Raw genomic sequence first — 24,447 nt, 5'->3', positions numbered from 1 at the left:
CTTGCCATTCAGGGGGCAATCCCTGAATAGGTGACCCACCTTATGGCACCTCCTGCACCGAAAAGGGACCCCCTCATAATCAAGGATCTGTGTCCGTGAGAAATTCCTCCAAAGCAGTGTGATATGTTCCTGTAGTCCTTCCCTAGTATCTAGGTGGACCAATATCCTTGCGTATGCCATGATGCCAGTGGAGAGGTACGATTTGTCATGCTCCAGATAAGTGCCCAGGGAGTTACCTATACGCCTGAAGATGTCCTCAGACCAGAAATGAAGAGGCAAGCCTGGAAGACAGACCCATAGAGGCCCACACCTAATTGCTCCCTTTCAAGGTCGAAAAGAGGGTTCCATCGACGCAGGAGTACGGGGGCCTGTTCAATGTGCCAGAAAGAAGACATAACCCAATTTGTATGCTCAGATTTGGTGAATCGCAGTGCAAACCACCCATGGACAAAGGTTTGTACGAAAGGTAGCTCAGCCAAATGTTGCCCCCACACTTCTGTCGTCCATTGCTTAAGCCATGCCGCAATGTAGTTCCTTCCCCGAACCCTACCAACCAAGACACGATCAGCTGTATCCATGGTGTCTCCCCATTGAATATCTTCCCCCAAATGAATTATGACATCTTGTGCTCTAGATTTGACACACTTTTGTTTTTTTCCCAGCCTGTGGCCTATGTTGGTGGTGTTCTCTGGATTTCCACTGAGAGGAGGGTTTTGTTGAGGGTTTGCAGGGTTTAGACAAGGCCCAGAGGGGAAGGCGTCCGAGAGAGGTGGAATGCCTGTAAAGCTGCCAGAGAGGGGAGATGTTAATGGAGCTGCGAGAGGGGTACCTTGTGCAGTGACCGAGGGTTCTCCGAGGGGAGAATATGAAGGGAATTGAGATCCAACAGACGGAGGAAATGGTGGATAGCCCAAGGAGATAGCAACAGGGTCAGGGCCTATACAACGGGTCACAAAATGTAGGGAGGACGACGACAGAGGAGGGGTAATGAAAAATGGCCAGGAGGGGGTGGTCTTTGGTAGGGTTACAACCGAACATGAGGGCCCCGAGAGTGAGGGCAAGGGCGTGATAGCTTCTGACAGTTCACTGTAGTAAGGGAGCAGTCCTTCCGTGTTTGCGTGGGGAGATGTCTAGATGGAGACACCCTCTAATGGGTCAACCGAGTAATCTACCATGTCCACTTCCATAATTGATCTGAGAGTTATGCGCCAGATGCCATCGTAAATTGTAAAAGCCGTCGCTGTAGTAACTGAGAGAAGATGGGGGAGGCGGAGAGGGGCACGACGGAGTCACGGGGGGAGGTAAACAAAACTGTGAACGGGGAACAGAAGGTGTGGTGAACGACATCAGAGGGGTACAACAGCAAGGTGGTGATGGAGCTGATCGAAAGCAAAAGGGAAGGTGCAACAAAAAATTCTCTGCAAACAAACCCTAGCCTATGTCAGGCGGGTTCTGGAGCTACATCTTTCGAAGAGTATGAAGTTGTTATCTTTTAAAACCTAGAATTAGTAGGTACCAAACTGTACAAATTAAATTTCTTCCTAGCATAAGCAAGTTCACAAAGCTTACAATGTATTAGATACAAAATCTCTTTGTTGCATAATATAAAATTATAGATGATTTTAATGCTTGTATTATTTCTATTGAAGGTATTAGCTATATAGAAATTGAACATGTAAACAATGGGAAACACCACAAGATCACAATTACATGTATCCCTCATCTTGTTACACATGATATCAAATCTATTCCATCACTTATGACTAGATAGTGACAAATAAAAACAAACAATACACCTATGAATTACCATTGCTCATACATTTTTCCATCCACGACAGTATGTTCTTGCCAATCTGAAGAACTTTGTGAGTTGGAATTACTAGGTTGTACAATAACTCCCTTTAAAATACAAAATCAATGTCAATTCAGTTCAAATATCTACCACTCATATGACTACAAATACAGTAACTAGTGCAATGCATTATGCAAATTAAAAAAGGCATCAACTTGAATATAACTTACCTTGAACAACTTTGGCAATTAAACTAGCTAGATTTCTTTCCAGACTCAGGTGTTAAGGTTATCGAATTTTTGAGTTAGTTAAGGCCTAGAATAAGCCTATTTTCATCACTGTATTTATTCCAAAATCAGTTTAGAATTTGGCATCAATAGCCTCAAATATGAAGCCCCGATTCAAAGCGATAGGAGGGTTGTTTGAATATAATTGAGTGTGGATTAGAGGGAGGAGTGTCCCTATAATAGAGCGAAGGCTTAGAAGGTGTTTTGTGCTAAAATTTGATGGCAGTATCTATTTATATTTGTGCGAAGATTGTAGAAGGATTAAGGATCTTGTAGTGAATTGTTTGGTAGGACTGAAAGGCCTTAGATAAGTTTAGACCTAGACTATTAATCGAGAGAAGACACCTTGAAGTAGGATCTAAACCTTTGGATGTGTTATCACTCAGGTTTTCCCCAAAGTTGTAAGAAAGGGAAGGATACCGAGGTAACCACAAACCAATCTTTTAGATACAGAATCTAGCCAATCTGTATCTAGAGAGGGCTCTCTCTTTATGATTTAGCTTTGTTTTTTAAAGGTATTAGGCTAGTTATGAAGTTCAAGGGTTTTGTTTGAGTTTGGGTGGCAAGATTTGATAGAACAGAGAGGTAAGAAAAAATAGTTCAGTCCATTGGGCATGATGGAGTCAAAGAAGATGGCTTTCTGGATTTGGTTTCTTAACAGAGGATGGCTTCACAGAGCAAGGTAGTCAAACAGGGAACAAATGAAGACTGGAAAGTAGATGGAATGGGCTCAAATGGGTGAAGGGCAATTAAGAATCCTTCAACCTATTGAAAGAGCGAAAACGGATGATTACTGATAAGGAGCAGTTAAGTATTCTTTATCAAATAAACAACATGAAAGAACTAGGAAACAGGAGCAATTAAGAGTTCACTGCTTATCCTAATTCTGAAGAAAACACAGAGAATAATAAAGACTAAAAACAGAGTGCAATCAAGCATATTCTGAAATTAAATTTTGTCTTTATCATTCAGATTATGAACACAGATGATATAATAAACAAGAAAACTATAAAACACAAGATATAGAGGACTTATTGATCCAGTGGTTGATTCAAGAAATCTGTGACAAGTCCTCTGCTTCAATTCTTCATCCAGTAGGCCAGACAGCAATTGATTCCAATAGCTCTTTATTCCAAAAATTCAGTATTACAGCAAAGTGTAGGAAATCCACAATCCACCCCTCATACTCTAATGGAGGGGGTATTTATATAACAAAATATGTACAACAAATATCTCATAACAACTGTGAGATAATATCTAAGATTTAACTAATAAGAGTTTACAAAAATAGAAACAGCTAGTCTCTATGATAAGAAAAGGGTAAACTGGTGTTGTGCTAGAGGCAGGCTCTTTAATTCGGTTGGCAGCTGTCTTCTGTAGTAGCTCTGTGTCGACTGCCTGTCTTAACTGTGCTCTTTAATTCTGATATGCCTTCTTTAATTCTTCCCTGCTACTTTTAATTCTGCTCTGACACCTTTAATGTTGATCTGATACACTTTAATGCTGAACTGATACCCTTTAACTGTGTTTTGACTCTTGCTTATCGCTGTCTGATATTTAGCCCAAAATTTCCCTTTTCCCAAGGGTAACAACGCAGCTATGGATAAACACCTGTTGGTGGGATGCTGGAGGTTGTTCTGCACCTTCCAATTCCTTTCCTTTAGATGTCTTGTGGCTGGTACGCAAATTTCCTGCGGAGATTGCTGAGAAGTCCTGGCAATTGATGCACTGATAGCCGATTGTTGGAGATAGCTAAAAAAGGTACCTGTGTTTACAGAGGAAAACCGCATGCTGTAGTTTGAATGGCTGCGAGCTTGTCAATGTAGCCCTTCTGGTTGGGGGCCGGTCTAGACTGATCTGTAAACTCGGTCGATTGGATGCCCGGAGCGCCGTTTGCAGCGAAAATATAGCAAAAATGATATTTTATCCCTTTTATTTGACAAAAATGAAGTTTTGGCGGGAATTTTTTTGATTTGAAGGACGGATAATGTCAGCAGTACGGATGACGTCAGCGGGAGTACAGGGGCAAATGATGTGGCGGTGACGTGGCAGGTGATATCAGCAAGAGGACAGATGATGTCAACGGATGACGTCAGTGCGAGGGGGGGGGGTGGTAAGCGGTTTTGCCCTGCACCGCTTTTGGGGTCAAGTGGTTTCGGGCGGAGGGCGAGCGAGCACATCGGGAGCGCGACGCGTGGCAGAGTATGGGCGCCAAAACCGCCGACCGATCGCGCGTTAAAAGGTAGTCAAAATGTGGGTTGCGAAATGATCATCGAGTGTCGGATGGTCAGGCCCAGATCGGACGGTGGATGGGCTTTGAACTTGGCGGGAGGTTAACTTGCAGGGCCGACATAATAAACTGTGTTTTCTAATGTTTTCGGGGTTCGTTTTAATTAACCTGTGCGGCTAATTAGCCCATGGTTTGCGCGGAGGGAAGGTTATTAATAGGTTTCAAATAAACCTGTTAATCCATAATTAAACAGTGATATGGTCGTAATCGACCGGGGTCGGGATATTAATATTTTTGGGGTTTTTTATGTATTTACACATAATACGGGGAAGGGTTTGAAATGTTCGGGATTTATATAATAAATGTTAAAAAATTAATATGAAAAGATGTAAATGAAAGTGCTAAGTTATAAACTTAGGCTTAGGATGAAAAGGGGTTTTGAGGTGATATAATGTATTTTTCTAAGTAAGATGGGGGTTTTACTTAGTCAAACATTTATGAAATAAGATGAGTGATTTTAGTGATACTAAGAATAGATTCTTAATATTTTAGGGGGGAAATTAGTAAATGATTAGGGAAAAGTATGAAGGGGAGTTAGTTATGTAGCCTTGCCTCGCTTGAGCTGCTTCAAGTATAATGTCCGCCATTGCACTTGTGATAGAAGTGAAAGTTAACACATTGAGAGACATGATCATCACAAGTATCATTCTGCAACACCAATCCACCTACCCTGCCTAATTTAGTCCTAGAATTTTTTGCTTCTTTCTTTGGGTGCACTTAGACTGACAAACCCTCATCAACTTTTCTTTTTTTTCATGGCAAGCTTACCTAAGTTTGCCCTTATTACATCCAAGGGCTCAGATTAAACTATTGAGCACCTTTGCTTCTCTACCTATCTACTTATCTGCCAAGTTTATACAGTTTGGTCAGATTTTATTCTCTATCTCTAAAACATGAACTAGCCAAGATTAAGCTGTTTGGCCATTCATCAATTGTGGCATAAATTAACAAGCTGCACACAATGCTTATTTCAGAAAATGAAAAAATAGTGGCATTTTGGACTTGCACACTTTCCTGGTCTTTCTTTATTTGGGGTTCATTTCTTTCACTTTTTTTCTTTTTGACCATTTTATTCTATTTACCCTTTGATTTTTCTTTTAGGGCATACCCTCTTTACATTTTTTACATTTTTTGATAATATGGAAAACCTTTTCAGCAAGGAAAGGGATGAACATTATATGGAGCTCATCAAGTCAATCATGAAATATGACACCTATTGGTATAGGAGTATAACAGTGGCTCCACTTGGGGATGGCTTTCCCTGGTGGAAAGTCAAGAATAGCAGGTCAGATGGCCTTCTGAATAACTCTGACTTTGCTCTAAAATTTCCCTTTGCTGGTTGTTGTTTTGTATATATGACAACCCACTTGTGAAGCTTAGGGCCTTCTCTTCGGGCTTCAACTGCAGCAAGTTGCTATCCAATCCAAACTTGTGACATTATTAAGGATATAATATGTACATGTTAGAATCAGAATACATCAAAAAACTGGATCAAAGTAATGTTTCAACATTTGACCATTCACTGGTCCTTCTTCTATTTCTGTGCCATCCAGGCTCTTTAGAAAGTAAGTATTGTTCCCTTGCAATGCCTGGATGATAAATGGCCCTTTCCACAGGAAGTCAAATTTCCCATGTTTTCCTTTGTCTTCTCTCGTGGAATCCCACCTTAGAACTTTGTCTTCAAGGTAGAAGTCTTATGCTTTGGTCCTTTTATCAAATATTTTCTTGAGTTTTTCTTGTAACACATGGGATCTTTGGTGCACTTCTTCTCTGGTTTGTTGCAAATGGATGGTCTGATTTATTCTCCTTGAATGTCATTGGGTTCCACCTGAGCTTCTTGCAACAACCTCATTATAGGAACTCCTAAAGATGAAGGGAACATAGCCTCCATGCCATAAACTAACTCATAAGGGCTAGTTCCAATAGATCTCTTTATAGTAAGTCTGTCTGCTCATAGTGCATTTATGAGTTTCTTGTGCCAGTTTTTCTTGTTCTCTTCCAACAATTTGTTAATAATATTAATCAGGCTTTTATTGGAAGACTCAGCTAGACCATTACCTTGAGGGTAATAGGCTGTGGAATGGCCTAAAGTGATATGGTATTTGCTACAGAAAGTTATGATTCTCTTGGATTTGAAGGTGTTGTGGCCAGCAACAACCCCCCTTCTTATTTGGTGTTATTACTAATACTAAATAAGTGGGGACCCTTAGTCAAAAATTTAAAAATTAATTAGTGCTTGTATTTGCTTTTTAATAAAACTTACCATCATAAACTTAGGAGAATACCCTTGAAAAATATAAAAAGTTTAAAGTTTCATGATAAGGTAAGACAAAATCTTTCCTTAAGAAAAATCGCATCGCAAAAAGGATAATAGGATACCTCCTTGCAAGCCGAATTCTACGATTGCGAGATCGCGATGTAGGACTACAAACATATATCGCATCGCATGCATCAAAGACCGCTTACGTTGAAAAATCTTAAATCATCGATATGCGATGGCACATATCGCAAATCACATTTCGCAGAAAACAGATTAACAAAAAATTGTCATATACCATGCTCCTGCGATATTGTGGCACAACGATATTGCGATAGAGCGGCAAAGCGATATTGTGAATTTGCGACATTGCGATATAGTGAGCAAGCGATAGAGTGATATTGCGATGTTGCGATCTGCGATATTGCAAAGCAAATCACAAAATCGCTTCATCGCAAATCTTTCGGGCTCGTGGTTCGAAAAAGTATTTTCCATAAACCGAGACCTGGTTATGCACTTTAATGCTAATTAATGAGTTAGTTGCCATTCATTAATGGAATATGGTTTTGTGCTTATCGAAAAGTCATTTCACGTAAGGTGGTGTATTTATATGTCTTCGGCATTTAAAGCTTTCCCGTCACCTTTTCCTTATCATCATTCTCACTTCAATTGTAAATTGCAGGAACGGAGAACAGAGAAATATACAAAGCAATACGTAGGATATTATGGGAAAGAAAGGCAAAGCCCTGAGCTCTGAAGAGAAAGAAATGACGCCCCTATATACAGACACTGCCTGTAAAATAGACGCTAGTATTGCTACTTGGGAAAGCATGTATAGTCTACTTGAGGAAGAGAATCCTAGAGTGATGGAAGTTACGGCTATTGCAGGCTCACATGGTTCTTCTGAGGCATCCATTATAGAGCTAGCTTGTTCGTTCTTACATAGGATAGCGGCGAGGCCCAAAATTATTCCATACACGGACATGATTAAATGGATACTGGATAACACTGAAATAAAAAACAGAAAATTTAAAACTCAGGGTCAAGAGCTTACAGAATCATTATTTTCACAAAATTTGAGCTTTATATCCGCTAAAACAAAATGCGCAAAAGGAAAAAAATCGCACCAGGGAAGACCGGATCAAGAAACGGAGGCAGTTTCCGATGCGCGATTAGCGCCTAGCGGTAATTGCGCATCGCTGAGCAAAACTTCTTGAAAGGGAAAACCTCTAATTGCTCAGTCACCTGTAACCCTAGAAATTTGTGAGAAAGTAACACTAGAGGTAAAGAAGAAAAACTCGAATTCTAAAACCAATGGTATTTGTCAGAAATATCTTCAAAATGGTATGTACATATGAACAACAATTGCAAACAGGTTGGAGACATAAGGCTCAAGAAAAAGCAGAATCAATCCAAAGGTTAACCAAGTTGAATTGGGATTCTTACTGGGCATACTTGGTAAAACCACACAGCCAGTGCATGACTCTCAAGTGTATCATCAATTCTGCTGAGAAGATGGCGCCAGCTCTTGCCGATTCTGTTTTCACAGCACAGCTAAAATCAGAAGTTGGCCAGCCGACTCTTCTCAAACAAATGTTGAACGCGTGTGATTTCAAGGAGCAGATACAGAAATAATTAGTTAGTAGTTTTAATTTTAGATTTGTTGTGTGTGGAGCATGATTGTTCAGAGGTCTTTTGTTTAAGTCGGATGTGTACCCCAGGAAGTTTGTACACCCCTCCACGCGGGGGGGACTTGTCCCCCCCGCGGAGGTCGGGGGGGCCGATCCCCCCCGGCTGGGGGGTCCAGGGGCAGCACCCCTGAAGCCAAAAATAGATGTAAAATTGCCTTGTAAAAGTATAGTAATTTCTAGTCAATTTGGGCCGTTCATTAGGCAGATGATCTGACGATAGAACTTATGTTTAGTTTAGGGTTTTTTGCCCTAGAAGGCAACCCCTCTCTTTGTATGAGGGCATTGTATTTGAGGCTGTGATATAGATGTGTATTCTCTGAGCGAGAAACAGAGAGGTGAGACTGTGAGAGAAAACAGAGGATATTACAGCAGATTTGTTGTAGGTTGTGTCTCTTCATTTTGCTGGATAATAGAAAGGAAGGACTGGCTGTTCGGGGTGGACGTAGCCCAAACTGGGTGAACCACGTATATCTGTGTCTCTCTTGTTTTATGTGTTTTCTGTGTTTATATTTCTATAATATTTTATGTGTTCCATTGCTCCGTAATATATAATTTTCTAACAACTGGTATCAGAGCCGAAGGTCTATTTGGCTGATAAACTCGCAGGAAAGAAGGGTTCCTCGTTCGAGTGGGAGCAATGGCGGAAGATGGTAAGTTTAGGGTCGAGAAATTTAATGGCCAAAACTTCTCGCTATGGAAGATTATCTGTATCAGAAAGATCTGTACCTACCATTGAGCGGAAAAACAAAGAAGCCGACGGCTATGACAGATGAAGAATGGAACCTTCTCGATAGAAAGGCATTCCTTCCTCAAAGGAAGATGGCTCGGTCTCAACACATTCCCCAACAAGGGCCATGTATCCAGTGTACCTATCAGGTGATCTCCTTTGTCTGCACTGTGAAGATGGTTCTCCCACATTCTCTCTCGCATCCAACAACAATCTATTAGCTTCTCTCATGTGCTTCCACCCATCTTTGGAAGACTTTGCTGGATGTCTCCACTCTTGGAACCTCTACATGCGGCTGCTCCGCATCAGTCTAAGGCTCCTCCTCCTTAGGAACCAAAAGTTCCTCCATAGCCTGTAGTTGGAGCTCCCTCTCAAGGGAAACTCACATGGCCTTCTGCTCATCAAACTTAAGATCTTTGTGAACCACTGTCCTTAAACTGGTAGGCAAGTACACCTGATAGTTATGGGCTATATCAGTGTACCCCACAAGTATCCCCAAATCGGTTTTCAACTCAATCTTCTTCCAGGCATCATTGGTCACATGGCAATATACCGATGAGCCAAAGATCCTGAAGTGACCCATATCTGGTCTCTTCCTAGAGAAAGCTTCCTCTGGTGTCTTCATCCCAAGTATGCGACGTGGGCTTCTATTCTGCAAATAGACTGCCATGTTTCATGCCTAAACCCACAAATGAAATGGTAGGCCTTGGTCATGGAGCATCGCCTGAGATTCCCCCACAATTGTTCTATTCTTCCTCTCGGCCACCCCATTCTATTGTGGGTTAAGAGGTGCCATCAAATCCCGTTTAATTCCTTCCGTTGCACATAAGTCCTTAAACTCTTGAGATACATACTCTCCACCATTGTCACTTCTTAAGGCCCTGATCTTCTTTCTTGATTCTTTCTCAACCAAATCTTTGAACTCACAAAACTTCGAGAAGGTTTGATCCTTCTTCTGCATGAAAAAGATCCAGCATTTACGAGAAAAATCATCAATGAAAATCACATAATACCTTTGTTCTGTAGTGGAGGCTATCGAGAATGGTCCACACACATCTGTATGAACTCGCTCCAAGATTGGTTCAGCTCAGCTGTCTCGATCATGAAAGGAGGACTTGGCGTACTTTCCCAAGGTACAACCTTTGCATGTGTCCACTTGCTCAAGTTTACCTTTGGGAAGTCTGGTAGAAATTTGTTGCATTATCTTCAAGGCCCCATGATGCAATTGGCCCAACCACCTATGCCATAACTCGCCAATGTCTTGGCTTTGCAACAATTTTGCTTTCGAACTCAATGCAGCACAGTAATCTACCTCCATCTTGTAGAGATTCTTTACTCGAATCCCAATCCTCTTGGTCTGACCCATGGCTATGTTTCTCAGGAATTCCTTTCCTTTACTAAAGACCACATCATAGCCTTTGTCTTCCAACATCGCAACCGATACCAAGTTCTTCTTCAATCTAGGCATATACTTTACATCAGTCAGGGTGAGAGGACCTCCATCCTCCCTCTGAAACACAATCGTGCCTTCACCTGAAACATGGTACTTTCCATCATCGCCCATCTCTATGTGCATCTTGAGGTCTTTCTCCTCCAATGTACTGAATAAACTCTTATCGTTGGTCATGTGGAATGAGGCTCCACTTGTTGGCATTATGATGCATGTGTTGTACTTGATGGCAACCCAGTCGTAGAAGAACATCTCACTTGTTTATAACTAGATGAATCTACAGAAGAGATATCAGATGTGATTGAATGCATGGGATGCCGAACAGCTCAAAGGAATCAAATGACAGTTCTCAAGTTAGCTTTGCCATCAAGTCCAAAGGGGGAGATTGTTGGCATTATGAGACAAGTGTTGTCCTTGATGGAAAATCACACAGATGACAGATCATAGTGCAACAGGTCAGTAGCAAGGAATTGATGATCAGACTAAAAAGAATGAAGAAAGAAGAGTATATATGCAGGCTCAGAGTATATACACAGGTTCACTATATACCAAGTAGGGTATACATGCAGGTTATACGCAGGTTCACTATGTACCAAGTCGCGCATATACGCAGGTTTGCTATATACCAAGTAGGGTATACATGTAGGTTATACACGCAACTTCACTAATACAAAGGCGCATATACATGAGGGATTGCCGACCAAAAGTCGCGTATGCGTATGCACGCACTTTCATGCACAGAAAAGCGCGTACAGGTGGGAAAGCTTATTTTTGGGTCCGTAGTATTTAGACCTATGGTTTTGGTCCTTAGTATTGCGTCCAAAGTGTTGAACCCAGGTATTGGGTCCCTAGTATTGGTTCTCAATGGTTTTGGACCATGGTATTGAGTAAGGCCTAAGACTATAAAAGGAGAAGAAGATCATTAGGCAAATGCATTGAGAAAGACTTGAATATCTGATGAAGTATGAGATCCAGTATGCAGGTTATGGGTTTATGATGCATTGCTTGATCTGAGCTAAGGAGGATATCACCGGTTGATGGAGAAGAAGATCTAAGGATAGATCGGGATCAAATGGTTTGAAATGAACTATCTCTATATGGTTGATTATGCTTATTCTAGATCTGTATACTGAGGAATGTAATGTTATGAACTGGGTATAACTTAAGTTTGAAATAGCTGAAGTCATGATTGAATATTTATAGATCTGTACGCGGGTTGGCTTTGGTGAAAGCATGTATGTACGCGGGTTTGGTTCATCGTAGTAGCGTATATATTATGAAGTATGATATTTGAAGTTGTAGTTGGGTTTGATTGTTATTGCAGAGTTTTGTTGTCTGCTCTATGTTCCGGTGACTGTGTTGTTGACAGGGTTTCAGTGTTTCAGTGATTCAGAGATTGATGATGCTAGTATTGATTAATTTTGTGCTTCAATGATATTGATGGGTCCAGTATGAAAATTGGATGAAACATGGCCTTCAGATTATTGTGTTGTGCTTCAGGAGTATCCAGTCTGAAAATGTATGAAATGTGGTACCTGGAGGAAGAAAGAGAAGGCTGTAGCCTTCTGTAGGTTGACACCTACGTACTAGTACATCAGCTAGTACAAGAGAAAAGAGGGTGGTAGCTCCCTTCCAGTAGCAACTGGAGAACGAGTAAAGGTTGGAGCATTTCAGTAGGTCGACACCTACATACTAGTAAATGGATCGGCTAGTACAAGAGCTAAGGGGGTTGTAGCTCCCTTCCAGGAGAGTCTGGAGAATGAGAGAAGGTTGTAGCCTTTTGCAGGTAGAAGCCTGTGTACTGGTATAAGACTGCACCAATACAAAAATATTGTAAAATGAAGTTTCTTATTAAAGAAGATAGGGACGACTTGTAGCAGGTGGTTTTCACCCACATTGGGTTTCCACCTTATATCATGGTGTTCATGTGTGCTTCTTGTATGTGTGATGATCTGTTCTGTTTTATTGCACCTGCTTACTGTTCATATGGTTAATTAAGTTCTGATGCACTAACTAAAGATCGACATTTAATGGAGTAACTGAATCATAAGTATTCTGGATATACGCTAGTTGCATTAGACACAGTTGCGTATACACGCAGGTTCTATTAACTGAAGTAGCGTATATGTATCTAAGTGTGGAAATGAAAAAGTTTTATTGATTTGATAATACTGATTCACCCCCCCCCTCTTAGTATTATTTGCAAAAATTGGAATTAGAGCAGGTCCTTTGGTAGAAGCTTGATCGCTCAAAGGAGATCCGTAGAACAATGGGAAAGAAGCTCAAGAAGAAAGCACCTAAGAAGAAGAAGACATCTCAGAAAGACTATGGCAGTGGAAGAATCGATTGGGGATTATGTGGAAGAAGCACTTCAGATTCAGAATCACTTCAGAGTGAAGATGAACTATGAGGTATGAATTTGTTATCCTCTGGTGATACTGTTATCTATCCATTTGGAGATGATGAAAGTGATAGTGAAACAACTGAATGTGCTCTAATGGGTGAGCAAGAAAGATATCAAATAGAGGCAAAATTTAAAAGGCTCACAGACAAAATTAGAGATCAATAAGATCTATTGAACAAAAGGGAATGTGCCTTCAAAGAAGTATCTACCAAACTAAAAGCTCAACTAGAGGAAGGAAACAAGGTAAGGAAGCTATTCAAGGAAAAATATCAAAAATTGCAGGATGAAGTGAGATCATTAGGAAATGAAGTAAATGAAAGAAGCACAACAATCAAGAAACTCAGAGATAGATCTAGTTACTATGAAAGGCTTGAAGCTATGATCCTCTTGCTAAAGGAAGATATTGAAGAATCAAAGAAGCGGAATAAAGAACTACTCCAAGCTCTTGAAAAACAAGAAAATGAACTAAGACATTAGTTGGAAGAAGAAAGAAAAGTTGAAGAAAACATGAAGAAGCAGCATCGTGAAAGGGAAGAGCAAATTCATGTTGAGGTAAATATTCTAAATGATCAATTAGAAGAAAAGGATAAGCTCTTACGATTTCAAGATAGTACTAAGATTTTGGATGATATTCTTAGTAGTCAAAGGTCTCCTTCTATCAAAACTGGTCTTGGTTTTCATGAATCTATTGAAGGTGAATCTAGTTCAGAAAATAAGACAAGGAACTATAATGCAAAATCTAAAATGCTCAACAAGGAGATGAAAGGTCGACCCCATCAACAGCCAAGGAAAGAAATTCTTCAAAGAAAATATTTTACTCCTCTGATGAATAATGTTGAATGTTATGTATGTCATAATCTTGGACATGTTGCAGCCAAATGTAGAAGGAGAATGGCTCAAGACCATCACACAGAAACATCATCACATTCTAGGTACTTTAACGGATATTTCTTTGCTTTCAATATGTTTGGTCACAAAGTTGTTGATTGCTACAGAAGGAATATGAAACATATGCGATTTTATGCATGTAACAAGCCTAGACATATAGCAAAGGAATGCAGGAACAAGGTACGGGTACCACACCAAAAGGAGAAAACATCATCACGCTTGAGGATATGGAAGAAGAAGGAAGTATAGTCAGAAAGATGTGGCACAACACCATATACATACATAACAGACTCAGGGGGAGCTGAAAGTGTAAAACTTCAGTGTCCTAAATCTCATACACATGTTTCATAAAGGGAAGTCGTGTATATACACAAGTTAGACATTGCACAGTCGCGTATATGTCAGTCTAAGGAAAAGTAGAAGGGATAGGCTCAGAAAAAGGGTCTGATATGATTCAGTCTATTTTCTTTGTTTGATAATGGTTACAATCTGCCAATGATGTGTGGAAATGCCTTGACACTTGTAAGATGTTTAAAGTGTTTTGATCTTAGATTAATGATGATGATGCCTGATACTTCTTGCTGATATATGCATGATCAGATCTGACAGTGAACAGATGGCACAAGTTCAGGTGGAGCATATACTTTTAATAATGCATTGTTGGCATTATGGTTAGTAGTCCTTGGTGATGATGCTTGTATGGCCAAATGATATATCTTGCTATGATATGGTTATGAGTTTTCCATCTCATATGATTCTTGGGGTTACATAATTGATGTTTAATCCATATTTGTGGTTGATTCTTTGATGATGCATATATGGTGCTTACATGGTGATCTTCATAAGGATAAGGAGAAGTACAAAGTACTTGGTGATGGGCCACTCATATGCTACTGTTGTCATATGCATAAAGATCATATAATATAGTTATGATGCAGGAATTCATGTGGATAAGGATTGTTGCTATCAAGAAGTCTTGACAAATGAGCTTGAGCTCAAGATACATAGTGCTGGATACATGAAGGTTTACTCTAAGTTGCATTATTGGAGACATGATGATGATAAGTTCTTACCTATATGATGATAGGTTGATACTTACATATGTTGATTGATGCAAATGTTCCCATGTGATGATACTTGGATCATGCAGATCTTGATGTTGATGAGATGGCTATGGTGTTTTTCACATATGATATAATGTGAATGATTTTATGATGATGTTTAAAAGGATGAGTTGATATCTATATGCAGACATACCTTGTTACAGGAAATTTACAGGTTGCTGATCTAGAAGTGGTTGTATGCGAGTTTTATGAGGAATATCCGCGTATATACGCCTGTTTCTGTGGATACAGTCACGTATATGTTGATTTGAAGGAAATCAGTGGGCCAAACTCAGGATGAGAAGAGTCTGATATGGGCCTGATAGCGAACATCTGGCACATATGGAACAGACCTTGCTTACAGTCAGGGGGAGCATGAACAACACACTTTAGCAGTGCAGAGAATTTAGCATGTACTCAGAGGAAGCATGGACAGATTGGTACAACTTGGCATATACAAAGGGGGAGCTCATTCAGAGATTTCAGCAGGTACTCAAGGGGAGTATGGACAGTAGAATGTTTATCAAGGAAAGAATATCTTGGTCCGCCCTTTGCCCTTGATGTCAAAGGGGGAGAGTGATTTGGTGTTGTTGCCATCAAGTCCAAAGGGGGAGATTGTTGGCATTATGATGCATGTGTTGTACTTGATGGCAACCCACTCGTAGAAGAACATCTCACTTATTTATAACTAGATGAATCTATAGAAGAGATATCAGATGTGACTGAATGCATGGGATGCCAAACAACTCAAAGGAATCAGATGACAGTTCTCAAGTTAGCTTTGCCATCAAGTCCAAAGGGGGAGATTGTTGGCATTATGAGACAAGTGTTGTCCTTGATGGTAAATCACACAGATGACAGATCATAGTGCAACAGGTCAGTAGCAAGTAATTGATGATCAGATTAAAAAGAATGAAGAAAGAAGAGTATATGTGCAGGCTCAGAGTATATATGCAGGGTCACTATATACCAAGTAGGGTATACACGCAGGTTATACGCAGGTTCACTATGTACCAAGTCACGTATATACGCAGGTTCGCTATATACCAAGTAGGGTATACACGCAGGTTATACACACAGCTTCACTAATACAAAGGCGCGTATACACGCGGGATTGCCGACCAAAAGTTGCGTATGCGTATGCACGCACTTTCATGCACGGAAAAGCGCGTACATGTGGGAAAGCTTATTTTTGGGTTCGTAGTATTTAGACCTATGGTTTTGGTCCTTAGTATTGCGTCTGAAGTATTGAACCTAGGTATTGGGTCCCTAGTATTGGTTCTCAATGGTTTTGGACCATGGTATTGAGTAAGGCCTAAGACTATAAAAGGAGAAGAAGATCATTAGGCAAATGCATTGAGAAAGACTTGAATATCTGATGAAGTATGAGATCCAGTATGTAGGTTATGGGTTTATGATGCATTGCTTGATCTGAGCTAAGGAGGATATCACCGGTTGATGGAGAACAAGATATAAGGATAGATCGGGATCAAATGGTTTGAAATGAACTATCTCTATATGGTTGATTATGCTTATTCTAGATCTGTATACTGACACATGTAATGTTCTGAACTAGGTATAACTTAAGTTTGAAATAGTTGCAAGTCATGATTGAATATTTATAGATCTGTACGCGGGTTGGATTTGGTGAAAGTGCGTATGTATGCGGGTTTGGTTCATCATAGTAGTGTGTATATTATGAAGTATGATATTTGAAGTTGCAGTTGGGTCTGATTGTTATTGCAGAGTTTTATTGTCTGCTCTGTGTTCTGGTGACTGTGTTGTTGACAGGGTTTCAGTGATTCAGAGATTGATGATGCTAGTATTGATTGATTTTGTGCTTCAATGATATTGATGGGTCTAGTATGAAAATTAGATGAAACATGGCCTTCAGATTATTGTGTTGTGCTTCAGGAGTATCCAGTCTGAAAATGTATGAAATGTGGTACCTGGAGGAAGAAAGAGAAGGTTGTAGCCTTCTGTAGGTCGGCACCTATGTACTAGTACATCAGCTAGTACAAGAGCAAAGGGGGTGGTAGCTCCCTTCCAGTAGCAGCTGGAGAATGAGTAAAGGTTGGAGCATTTCAGTAGGCCGACACCTACGTACTAGTAAATGGATCGGCTAGTACAAGAGCTAAGGGGGTTGTAGCTCCCTTCCAGGAGAGTCTGGAGAATGAGAGAAGGTTGTAGCCTTCTGCAGGTAGAAGCCTGTGTACTGGTATAAGACTGCACCAATACAAAAATATTGTAAAATGAAGTTTCTTATTAAAAGAAGATAGAGACGACTTGCAGCAGGTGGTTTTCACCCACATTGGGTTTCCACCTTATATCATGGTGTTCATGTGTGCTTCTTGTATGTGTGATGATGTTATAGACATTTTTGGGCACTACAACCCCAATCATAAATGTCCATAAACCAAGGGCTCTTAAGTCCCTAAAAGTGTTGTTCCAACCCCTAAAAGAACAAGGTCAACTGATTACATCTTCTCCCAGAAGTTTTCCATGAAAAACTACTCAGAACTAGTCAAAACTAGACCATCTCACCTGCTCCATGGTCAAAGTGTGCTGCATCCCACCTAAATACACACGGGAGGTGTGATGCATACTGAAAAGTCCTTCTATGGGGTGTGATGGGCGAGAGTGGACAAATGGCAGGGTCAATCTGCAAGGTGGAGGATCATGGAATCTTCCAGAAACTTCTCCTGTGACACTTGCCTCTCTGCATTCACCCATGGATGAGTAAGAGATCATCAATCTCCAAGTGGAATCAAGAACTATCAGAGAGAGGACATTAATCAAATCTCAAAAGCTGATTCACCCCCCTTGCAAACATCTATATATGGATCCCTCATCCCAGAGATCCAGAGGCTGGAATTTTGTATCTTGTAAGGAAGTGCTGCTAGTTTCTTGGTGTAACATCATAGTGTTGGGTGATCTAAGCTTTTCATGAGGTGAAGAAGGGCTTTCTTGCTGAGAGGATGATGTTGGGTCAGAACAATTGGTTGTAATCCTCTTTTCTATTCTTGATTATTGATAAAGCTATTCAAGTTTTCCTCCACATTCTTGTATGATTGATGATATATGCATTTGTGTGGTCGATATATATCTGGTCCTATATTGTTTATGATAGTAGATCTATGTTCTTGGATAGTGTTATGCTGCTTTGATCCTACAGGTGCTCTTTGAAGTTGGGTAGACAAGGAAGCGAGTGGCAAAGATCTATCAGAAGGGAGAGGAATCAAGCAAGGAACCAAACACAAGACAGAGGTTGGTCTCCTTTATTCCCCTCTTATCTACTTCTCATAAAGGAAAACGAAAGTGGTTTTAGTTTGTTTGTTTCTAAGGTAGCTACCAGCCTTAGTGGGACTAGCAGCTCTGCATAGACACTAGATTTCCCGAGAACAAAATGGTGACCATACTGGGGAGCGAATAGATTTTTTGTTTGCCTATATTTGTTTGCTTTATAAATGTACAGATGGAGCCTAAAGTCAAGCCAGCTAGCCTTCGAACTGGATTTGCTATGCGAGTGCAAAGTAGATCAATGCTGCTTCAGTCTATCTTTGGGTTTTGTTTATGAATTGAACAATCGATTTACAAGCTATCTAATTGCCCTTGTGGTGGCTCTAGTAACCTTCTTAGATCTACCCCTGTGATTTATTTATTGATTACCACTTGCTCTGCCTAAATCCCCGAACTAAGCTGCAAATTGTGACCCAGAACCTAGTTGAAGTCTCATCCCTGGACCATCGCACTGTCTCTTCTTTGGAATCTGGATGCATCGCACTTCCCGTGTGTAGTAGGTGCACTGCATCTCACTTTCCTTGTGTTACAGGTGCGCTGATCAGACAAGACCTCTTCTGCTCTTAGATTTTGGTTTCTGTGTTCACTCTTTTCAGTTCTATTCCAGAGTTTTTCTATCTGTAGTCAGTATACCTCTGTTGAAACCCCCTTCCTTGCCATTATTCCACCTCTATTGTGTAATGAACTGTAAATGATTTTATGTATTGTGATCCATTTTCAGTTCTCTTTACAAAGAAGTAGCGTAATTGAACTGTCGTTTCTTGATTTGAAAGTGCCGCAAGTGTCGTTTTCAGTCATAGAAGAGAATCCGATTGTTCTTGATAGTCAATTACACTGTTACTCTTGTATTTGATTTGAATTAATAGTTTTTCAAGTGTCGAAAGCAAGTTTTCAATTCCAAATCGCAAAGTGTCGTCATTGTCTTCATTTTGTCTTGAAAAGAAACTTGTTAGTAATGTCACTTTGAAAAATAATTCAGATTTGCGCTTAGCTTTCTTTTTATCATTCACACATTAAGAAGGTTGAAAACAAATACATGCATGTGCATTTGCATTTAGACTGTTTGTTGGTTTGATTTAGGACAGTGCATATAGTGTGTGCTCTCTGCTCTATGTTGAAAGAATATCATCTCTCTTTCCTTAGTAGCTAGGATTTTCATTGCAAAAAGAAGATTAAACGATTGTTTATCATCTTAGATTGCATTTTAGGAATTGTACATCTACATCATGCGGTGAACCTGAAAGGCAAATTTCTTAAGCAAGATCAACTGTAAAATAAATTTAATGAATCTAAAAATGCTTTGGAACCTAACGCACAACATTTAGAAGTCTAGGCTAGAGACGTATTTTGGTGTCTTAAAGCCTGGTAACTGTTGTTTTCATCGCTGGTTGGGTGATTCCTCCACTTTGAGACGATAAGTGCCAGTACAGACTTATGCTCCCATGTACCGTCGAGTATATATTGGGAGACCACAATAGGCTTTATCTTTTATCCATAGGAAGCCGTGTCTGCCGCCCTAACGATCGCAATGCACTGCACACAACATTCGGGAAGATTGAATGCCGTACCGTAAAAAGTATTCTGTAGTTTTGCGATTGGTTTAGTAATCCCTCTGTCTAGATTTCCAGAGTAGTCTCTTTCATTCCTTTTCAGACTCCTTAAAGGAAAAGGTCCATCTGAGCACTTGTCACTTCAGGCTCATTAAAAATCGAAGGCGACTAGAGTCATCTTTTGTTTTTTCTCGAGTCTTAAAAATTGAAAAAACAAGTTGTGTCAAAGCGTCTAAAATTCATTTAATTCGGAAACATATTTCCCCTTTATTTTTAGTTGATCATGGAAGAAAGTCAATTGAAACCCCGTCGTTCGCGGAGGCTTATGAGTCAACCATCTTTGTCTCTAGAATCAAAACTATTATGGATGAAGCGAACTCGTTGAACCGGTTCAAAATCCCTTGGTAAAGTTAGAACAAGTGTTCCAACACCATCGGAGACTCCGGTTACTCCAAACATTTCTGGTATCCCTGCCTTTACAGAAGAAGTTCCGCAGCCTCCAAAGGACAGCAGGGCTGATCCTAGTGTGAAGGTAAACACTTGTATTACTGAACCAGCTCCATCTACAGCTGATTCTGAAGGTGTTATTCCCCAAACATCTGTAGCTGTAGATTCTATACCTTCTTCGGCACCAGAAATATTTTACGGACCTGACGGTCTACCTCTTCCACATAGTCTGATTGTTATAGAAGAGATTGTGGAGGATCCTCCATCTAGTACTCCATCGTAATTTGGAGTTGGGATCACCCTATATCCTTCTTCATCAGAAATTAGTCTACCGTTATCGGAAGCTCCTGTAGAATCACTAGGAAATCTTTTGGATAGACTAGAAATGTCTGAACAACCGTCGACATCTAGGACTGTGTCATCCGACACAGCAACGACAGAAATTCCTGCTGTCACTCCAACGATGTTCGCCAGCATACCATCTGTCCCAACTAGCTCTCAATCGCTAGATGGGGCCCACTCAGGGGCTATTTTGACAGTATGGTCTATTCCCGTTTGTTCATCCGGAATAATGTCCGGGAACTCTTATGTTGAGTCTCAATAAATTGATCCTTCATGGTGTCAATTTGGGCAGTCTGGTCCTCAAGGACAAACCATTCCTTTAAGTACCGGATTACCGCCATATGGGGGGCAATATACCCTTTCATTGTCTCCTCCGGGAGGACAACCATACGAGAGTTCACAACAAAATTCAGGTTATGCTGGAATTACATCTAGCGGTTGGGTGCCAATACTGCCTCAACAACCAAGAGTTGTATATTCGATGCAAAAATGTTTACCTATGTCAAATATACCAACTACACCGGCTATTGTGACGGTATCGCAAGTACAAGCATTGCCTGTTGTATGCCAACCTCAGGTTTCTCAGGTTGTAATGCAACAGCTTCTTGTCCTTGCGACTCAACCATAATCACCAACTAGTGGAATGACACAGGCACAAATGGGTACAATTACCCCTCATCTTGGTCAAACAGCCAGTATTGGACAACGGCACATGGCTTCACAACCATGGCCACAATATCAACAACTGCAATTCCAACCAATATACCAAGGATCTAAGCAACAAATCTTTGCAAATAATGGGCAGCCGTATATTCAAAACAGTCAAAATCAACCATTCTATAATGGTTATGCCCATCAACCTTACCAACGTTACCAGCATCAAATGCATTATGCTGGTATGCAAAGACCAACTGCTCAGGCAATCCCATCTTATCCTGGGTATGTTTCGCCAAACCTGAATCAACAGTTACCCTTCGTGGCAACTTTAGAGTTACCGGATCTAAATCGGCTAACGAACGATCCAATTGCTTACACCCCTTGGTGGCCAGCGATTCCACATAAACTTCCGTCAGATATTCCTAAATTTAATGGAAATCCGGGTGAAGACCCATCGAATCATGTGATGACCTTTCATCTGTGGTGTTCATCAAACACCCTAAATGATAATTTGATTAGGCTTCGCCTTTTTCAGAGAACGTTAACTGGTCTAACAACAAAATGGCATATTGAATTACCTAGAGCTTCGTTTGATAACTTCAGTGCCCTAGCCACGACCTTTTTAACCCATTTTCAGTTACCCATAAGGTACGAAACGGGGACAGAACTTCTTACCAATTTCAAGCAAACGACGGCCACTTACATATCCGATCATATTCATGAGTGGCGACACCGTCATAGAATGGCAAAAACGTATGTTCCTAATCAACTTTTAGCTGAACGGTTTATTAAGTCATTATTAGCTTCCATTACAGAAGATGTGGCAAAGGGAGGAGTCATCACTAAAGAGCAGGTTATTGCTCGTGCGCAATATTTAGACTTGATTTATACTCAGTCTGGCACACTCTATGATAAAGTCCTGATGCTCCCAGACCGGAATTTTCCGTTCCTCCTCCTCCTAAATCGAACAATGACTCTCATGCCGGCGATGGCGTGATTGGTACAGACACGAAATCAACAAAGGCTACATCTAAAAAGGCCCGTAAGATTTCTAGTCAAAATGCAAAAGAAGAACTTCTCACCTCAGAAGTAAATGCTGTCTCAACTGATAAAGGCAAATAAACCAAGCAACCAGGAGGCAAGAAGAAAAACAAAGGGAAGAAGAAGAAACAGGAGGAATCATCACTTCAAAAATCTTTTGCAAACCCTTCTGGAGATAAGAAACCAAATCGTCCATGTCTTATATGTGATGAGGATCATTGGACAAGAGATTGTCCATATAAAGCTGAGCTTAGAAAATTCTTCAAGAATTCAAAAACCTCGGTGGTATTGACTGATCCGTTTCCAAATCCAGGAGCAAATCTGGTTGCTAGTGACAATGCTTCCCTGTCCCAAGTGCTGATGTTGTCGGTTTCGAAACAACAAAATGATGCTTTGATAATGACAAGGAATAAAGATTACAGGAATCCACAGCTGTCGAACAACAAGGATAAAGATCAACCTAATAGTTCGACAACAACTTCGATAGAAGCTGCGCTGCCCATCATTCCAGAGCTAACAATAAAATCGCCAAAGGGAGTAGTACACAAGTCGACATTTAATCCTCGTGCCAGAGCAGCACAACATTATAACATAGTGGAAGATCTGGCCCAATCACCATCCGCTATGTTGACACTTGAGGTACTACAAAATTGGCCCTCCCAAAAGCAGGCTTTATTATCGGCAATAGGTGGGATAGACCCAAAGGATTCTAATCTTGTGTCCTTTAATCACAAAGGATATGATCCTCAGTTATCAGCTCAACTAGCTTTAGGTAGAGGAGGAATGACCTGTTGTAGAGTTTTGTGAACCCAACGTTTCGGACTACCAAGTGAGTCCATCATCAGGGGAGAATGCATCAATAGATATTCTTAAAATCATAATGTTGTATCCAAGAGCTACAATTAGGGTATATATATAAGTTATTAAACAAAAGAAATAAGGAAATAGGTCGGCTCTTATCTTTTTATTTAATTAATTAATTAAATTATTATTATTATTATTAATTAATTAATTTATTTATTCAAGGGGATAACTTAATCGAATAATTTTATTATCTATAGAAATAATTATTATGTTTATTAATTCTATTTTAAATAGTTGGTTCAATTGATTCATTAATTTGTTTAAATAATAAATTAATTTGTTTGATTAATCAAATTAATTAATTTCATTATGTATTCATTATTAATATGTTTATTCATTTATTTACATTATTAATTTGATTAATTAATTAATTAATTAATAAGTTTACAGGGATAGATTAATTACTTATTTTTCTATTTCTTGAATTAATTATTAGGTTTAATAAATTTATGAAAAATTAATTAATTAATTAATTTATTTTTATTTTTTTAATTAATTAATTTATTTTTATTGATTAATTACTATGTTTTACTAATTAACTAATTTTTGATAGTTAATTAAACAAATAGATTAGTTAACAAATTTATATATATATATATATATATATATATATATATATATATATATATATATATATATATATATATATATATATATATATATAAGTTTATTAATTTAATTTAATGTACTTATTTCTTTGTTTAATTATTTATTTATTTGATTAATTTGTTTTATTTGCTTAACTTATTTACTTATTTTTTATTTTTTGGTTTTAGTGAGTTATTTATCTATAATTTCTAGAGTTTATTTATTAATTATTATTAATATTATTATTATTTTTGAAGAATTATGTTTATTAATTCTATTTTAAATAGTTAGTTCAATTGATTCATTAATTTGTTTAAATAATAAATTAATTTGTTTGATTAATCAAATTAATTAATTTCATTATGTATTCATTATTAATATGTTTATTCATTTATTTACATTATTAATTTATTAATTTGATTAATTAATTCATTAATTAATAAGTTTACAGGGATAGATTAATTACTTATTTTTCTATTTCTTGAATTAATTATTAGGTTTAATAAATTTATGAAAAATTAATTAATTAATTTATTTTTATTGATTAATTACTATGTTTTACTAATTAACTAATTTTTGATAGTTAATTAAACAAATAGATTAGTTAACAAATTTATTATATATATATATATATATTTTATTAATGAGTTTATTAATTTAATTTAATGTACTTATTTCTTTGTTTAATTATTTATTTATTTTGTTTTATTTGCTTAACTTATTTATTTATTTTTTATTTTTTGGTTTTAGTGAGTTATTTATCTATAAT

Source organism: Pinus tabuliformis, chromosome 2_1 (genome assembly GCF_031772625.1).
Source record: "Pinus tabuliformis cultivar Carrire ecotype Pingquan chromosome 2_1, CPIR1, whole genome shotgun sequence".
In the NCBI taxonomy this organism is placed as follows: domain Eukaryota; kingdom Viridiplantae; phylum Streptophyta; class Pinopsida; order Pinales; family Pinaceae; genus Pinus; species Pinus tabuliformis.
This window is presented reverse-complemented; position numbering follows the sequence as displayed.